General features: G+C 45.9%; 1 non-coding gene and 1 pseudogene across 1 annotated transcript; both read left to right on the forward strand.

Moving 5' to 3' along the window:
• Nucleotides 1-1,107: 1,107 nt before the first annotated feature.
• Nucleotides 1,108-1,193, forward strand: LOC134932465 (U5 spliceosomal RNA; annotated as a pseudogene).
• A 1,791-nt stretch (nucleotides 1,194-2,984) lies between these two features.
• LOC134961399 (U5 spliceosomal RNA) lies at nucleotides 2,985-3,099 on the forward strand. The gene has a single exon (XR_010187902.1). It is a non-coding gene; the product is annotated as a U5 spliceosomal RNA (small nuclear RNA).
• Nucleotides 3,100-6,346: the final 3,247 nt, after the last annotated feature.

Here is a 6,346-nt window from a genome sequence, read left to right on the forward strand (position 1 = left end):
ACAGCCAAGACTACAGGCAGTCGTCAGCCATGATCAGAAAGGTAGGCTGGGGGAAACGGGGCGGTCAGCGCAGGCTGCCGCCCCGCTATGTAGGGGTTAATGCCTCCTGCGCATACGGAGCTCCGTCCGGCTGCACAGCAGGGGGAGCTCATACGCACTATGCCCAGCCGCTATGGAAGTCAGTCTGACACTGGACGGAGCTTACAGAAAGCCCCGTCACAGCCAGGATGAAAGCCCCGTCACAAGCTGGACGGAGCGTACAGGAGGTGCGGCACATGTCCTAATGGTGGGGTGTCAGGGCGGTCAGCTCACGCTGCCGCCCTGCTGTGTGGGGGTTTGCCGCCGCTGAAGCCGCCGCTGATATGCCCCGCTTAACTACGCTGGAAGCTCAGAGCGGCCGCACGTCACTCAGAGACGCCGGCCGCTCTCCCAGCGCTGATTACCCGGCACCGAGGTAGGACAGGCGCCGCCCGAGCCACAGTAAGTACCCGCTTTCTAACATGCACAGAGCGGCCGCACGTCACTCACAGACGCCGGCCGCTCTTCCAGCGCTGACACCGCACGCTGATGATACATGGCGCCGCCCGCTCTTCCGGACGGCTCCCCGGCGCTATACACAGCGCTCCCCTGCTCTCCCTGCACCCGTTCCCGCTGCAGGTAACATAGGGGAGACTACCGGGGGTAAGGGGGAGTAAATACCCATAGCAACAGCACCAAGGCTGCATGGGTTAATAAGACATAGTTTTCACAGAGCATGTCCTAAAATATGTTTCTAATTGTATGGATGGCATGCTTCCTGTTTCTGTAGGCTGCCATTTGATGTCATAAGTGTTCTATTAACTGGAATGTGATTATCACACTTTAATAGGCTATTAAGCCTATATTACCTGTATAATAGGCTATTATGTCTATATATATTAACACTGCAGCAGGTCCTGTGCTTTTCAGTGTATGCATGGCATGGGGGCCATTTTTAATCATTACAGTTTCTTCCAGTTTATAATTCTAGAACATTCCTGCCCTACATCTCTAAGCCACCAGAGGCAAAGGGGGTGTTAGTGGGAATGTAGTTCGGATTGCACATGTGAACTGCTTTTCACATAAAGAATACTCTGGTTTCTCTTCAGATCTAATAAATCTTTCGCCTGTTGCTAAAGATGTCCGTAGAGAGAAATAACCATGTGTTTCATAGCCTGGCTACGGCTGGCCTTAATATGCTTTTCAGCAACAAAAATATATATATGACACAAAAGAACTTCAACAAGTAGTGCAAGTGTCTGTCTGTTGCCTATTGTGGTGTCAGTCTGCATAGCTAGTAAGGCTCTAGCGCAGACTAAAAATAATTTTTAACGGTCCTATGTTAAGCATTGGCAATTCAAATTAAAACAGCGGTAATATCGGAGTCTCGGAAGTACTCCGCCTGCTATAACTAAAGATAGTCTTTTCAAAGGGCCAAGTTCCTTTGGGTACCAGGGTTGATGCAGAAACTTCGAGTGAGAAGGGTGCATTACACCAGCACTTATATAGTGCGGGGGTTTTGGGCAACATACATTGCTAAAAACCAGTGAGTCAAGGCCTCCATTTGTTTTTTAGAAAATATTAGTGGACTTTGACCACTATTTAATCGTTTCAAAATAACGCGATCCGCCATTGGCAAATGCGTCTGTGTTAAACATTTTAAAGACCCAGGATACATTTGGGTCATTAGTCTCTAGGTATGGAAACTATGAGATCACTGTTAAAAGAAGCTGCAGAGTATATCTGTAAAGCCTCTACTAACGCCTGTTTTTCATCGTAGCTAGTTCAGCACGACTAGGACAGAGCTTGGTTGGTCCTAAATTTGATATTCAGCCATTACCGCATCCAGTATCAAAACGGAATACTGGTACCGGCGTTTAATCCCTTTAGACTTCCGTTTTTCAAAGGCGGGTGTACAAAACAGTCACGCCTTGTAACGTCAGGACGCTACAGTCAGCAAGCCAGTGGTTTGATGACCTCTTTTCCAATTGTGGAAGCGCGTCTTTACATGTTACTTTGAGGGGTTTCCAGACTTCAATTCATGGATGTCTCAGCTATTTACAGATTAAAGGACAATACTGGCTCTGTCGACCGGTTTGGCAGGTTGCCATTTAGTCTCTGCTGGGTTTCAGCTGTCTTTATAATCCAAGCAGTAGTATACCAACAGAGTCAGGGTTACATATTCCCTCTGTTTGAGCAAAACCAGACGGCTCTGTCGCAATCTCAATCAGCAGGTCACTTACTGCAGTGGGAAAATGAATTTTCTGCGGTTAGTATTTGTTTATTGGAGCACAAAGTGGCATAATGGCACTTGATCTTCACAATGCGTATTTACCCATTCCGGTTTGATCTTCACGGGTTCTAGCGTTTGCAAATCGCCACAACCATTATCCATTTCGGGTCTACCGTTGCTTATCGCCTCGGGTATTTACCAAAGTTATGTTGGGGATGATAGCTCATCTCACATAAGAACTCTGTCTCAACAGAGTTTCTCTACCTTAGATGATCTGCTCATAAGAACTCTGTCTCAACAAAGTTCCTCTAACTTGCGCTACTAAGGTATACTGCGGTAGCAGATCAAGTTCGAAAACAATCGCATCTAATTCCGTCTAAACGATGTCAATTCCTAGGTAAGATTATAAATCAAAGACTTTTACCTACTACACCAGCAATAACAAATGTACGTCTAGTAATTAGTGCAAAACACGCACACTAGCGGTACATTGGTGTATTCACCTATTAAGAATAAAGATGTGTTTTCAATTTAGTTCGCCACCCTTCACTCGCGTTTCCCACAGAGGGAAAAGGGTGCATATACTCTGGACGACAGTCGCAGAGGGTCAGGATTTGTAGTTAAAATCAGCAACAAAGGTTCTAAAACACGACAGATTGCTGTCGATAAAGGTCCTAGAACTCTGTGCATTTTACAATGCAATACATGATTCGCTTTCAGTCTGACCAGGTATATACTCTGGTTTCTCTTCAGAACGAATAAATCTTTTGCCTTTTACTAAAGATTTCTGTGGAGAGGAACAACCATGAGTTTCAGGTAAATGTTTGATGCCTGTCTCACGCTGGCCTTAAGCAGTCAAACAAGGCAACGGCAGTTGCATACACAACAACCAGTGAGAACCAAGAAGCCGCATGGTAATGCGGCATGTGACTCAAATCCTCAATGGCTTAGAACACCATTATGTGAAAATGTCACATTACGTGAGTGGACATCTGTTAGACAGAGGATCTCACCCGTCAGGATTTGGATCCTGAAAACTGGACATTAAATCCAGAGGTGTTTCATATGTGAGTCCACAGAAGGGGGTTACCCTCAAGTATACATGATGGCATCTCGCCACAATTACAAAAGCTCAGTATGTGTACAAAACAGATCACAAGGGCAGTGGCGGTGGAGTCGCTCACATTCATGTGGTCATTCAGCATCGTGTATCTGGCTCCACCAGTTTCCGCTGCTCTCTCCGTTGTCAAAACGGCTCATAAGACAGTTTGTCACAGTCATACTGGTGGTAGCTCATGGGTTTCGGAGAAGTTTGCTTCTCGAATTTTCAAGGAATACTTGCACACGATCTTGGCCCGCTCATAATACGTCCAACCTGTTACATCAGGGAACGTTAGTTTACCCATAGTTACCTATGTACCTATTATCTATGTACCGCAGCTGCGGTTGACGGGGTGAGGGTGCAAACGCCCTCTTAAGAAATTGAGCATTACAGTATCGGTTATACTAACCATGTTACGAAATAGTAAGCCGTTTAAGGCAGCTCATTTTTACAAAATTTCGTGTGCTTACATAGGTGGTAAACCTCGGAAGTTTCCAACATCATCCTTCAAGTAACCCGTATTCTGTTAAACGGGGTGGGATGGAAAACTGCGTTGATCTGCACGAAGAGTGCAGGTATCTGTGTGATAAACTTATTGTCAAAGACGTTTGCCTCTATTGGCGTCTGTACACATCTTTCTACAAGGTGTCATCAAAGTTCACACTCTATTTATCCCACCTACAGCGCCAGGCGACTTGAAGTTGGGTTCAGATTTCTTACAGTTTTCATATTTTGAACCCTTTCAACAAATGGGAATTAAGTTTCTCACTTTGGAAAACAATTTTCTTATAGCCTTGGCTTCGGCAAGGGTTTTGTTTTCATATTTGGGTGCCTTGTATTCCAAGCCACCGTATTTGAGTTTTCTCATGACAAAGCAGATCTTCGGACGAATCACGCTTTCGTATTCTTCACATCAATATACCAATAGGGGTTTCCTGTGTGGACAGCACATTCTAGAATTCTGAATGTGGTACACGCATTACGCGTTTATATATGTCCCGAACGTCAACAGTACGTGATATGAATACGTTGTTTGTTCTCTATGATACTGCCAACTGGGGTTAGCCAGTTTCTTAGCAGACATTATCCAGTTGGGTAATAATAATGACTACAAGTCAGGTTTACTTTAAGGCTAAGTTACAATCGCCTGCGTCAGTAATAGCTCATCCCACAGGTCTGTGGGAATGTCAGACCCAGTGGGTCGTGGAGTGTCTAAAACGCGGCTATATAGCCTTCATGTGCACCATGTTTGTGCACGTTTACACGTTATAAATGGTGGCGCCATCAGCATCTAGCTTTGGGCTGCCTACTGTTACAAGTATCAAACAGCTCTCCCGCCCACGAGGGAAGCTTTGGTACGTCCCAAGAGTACTCCAGTGACCCCTAGTGGATGATAAAGAAAATAGGATTTTGGTACTTACCAGGTAAATCCTTTTCTTTGAATCCATAGGGGGCACTGGACGCCCACCCAGAGCAGTTTTACCTGGGTTGTTTTAAGCTCAAGGGAGCTTAGGGTAACAAGTTTTACTTGATTGATATTAAGCTCAGAGGAGCTTATGGTAACACATTTTCACCGATTGGTTCAAATTATAAAGTTCTATCGGTTATGGTGTCAACTGTTTAGTTGACAGTAAGGTTATGGGTCAACATTGTTGTTGTCCGTTATGTTATAGGTATTCTCCATTGTCAACCTCTCTATATCGTTCCTGTTCGCTCAGTAAAAAACACTGAGACAGTACACTGAGGTACTCGGGGATATGGAGGGGTGGGAGGGTCCTAAATTTGAATATTCAGTGCCTTTGTTCGGCTCCGCCCGTCCATATCCCAAGAGTACTCCAGTGCCCCCTATGGATTCAAAGAAAAGGATTTACCTGGTAAGTACCAAAATCCTATTTTCTCTTCTCTCTCCCATCTCCCCATATTCCACCTCTCTGTCTCCCATAAATTTATGAAAATTGACAATGTATTAGCCACCTGCTCATCACAAGTATGATGAGCAGGAAGGCTGCAGGCACTGGCGGCATCAGACTGAGATGCAGGTTAGCGGCTGGGGGTCAGGCAGTTGATGGCGGCGATTTTGTAGGCCATTGGCAGGGTCGGCACCCATTAGTGGCGGCAGTAGTGGGCATTGGCACGGCGGCAGAAGATGACCTCGTCAGGACTCCACAGAGATTATGGCTGCAGTGCCTCACCAGCCACTGACCTCACCGCACGCCACTGGTGCATGCATGATAATGTGCCAGATTAATGACAGCAATGTACTGTAGAGAATACATCATAATCCTGCACAGTACAAGGTAACATATGTATAATATATAATAGAAGTGCACAGTCTAGAACCTGATCCCTAGAGGAGGAGGGCCCCCCAGGCAGTGGGGCCCACCGGTGGTTTCCCCTGTACCCCTGTGGGCCAGTCCGAGCCTGTCTACAACCCATTACACTGATATGTGGGGGGGATGCCCAGCACAGTGCAAGTTCGCCCTGCATGCTGGGTCCTGCCCCAACAGATATCAATATGATAATCCAATTTGACCCAAAAACATGTTGTCGTCATATATGCACGTTGTGTTTGTTGACTTTCCTACTTATGTGAAAGGTTGACAAGTCACTGAAAATTAGCCGGCCGAAGAAAGCATCACTTCTTCACTCTACTGCTGCATGGCCATGCGGAAAGAATGACGTATGAGTTTGTCATCGTTACTTAAACTTTGTAGTAACTGTAGCTTATACGGAAACATTTGAAAACATATCCACAAAATTTTCCATACAGTCCGTTGTGGAATCTGTGGGCCTGATTCAAACCTGATCACTGCTGGGCGTTTTTGCACAGCGGGCAATCAGTTATTAACCGCGTATGCACAGCAATGCGCACGCACGACAGCAACAACAACAGGCATCGCGGTCAGCGACAGGCTGGTGTGAAAATTCGAATTGCACACCCATTCGCATGCTGATTGACAGGAGAAGGCCGTTTGTGGGTGGTAACTGACCAT

Source organism: Pseudophryne corroboree, chromosome 1, assembly GCF_028390025.1.
Source record: "Pseudophryne corroboree isolate aPseCor3 chromosome 1, aPseCor3.hap2, whole genome shotgun sequence".
Taxonomy (NCBI): domain Eukaryota; kingdom Metazoa; phylum Chordata; class Amphibia; order Anura; family Myobatrachidae; genus Pseudophryne; species Pseudophryne corroboree.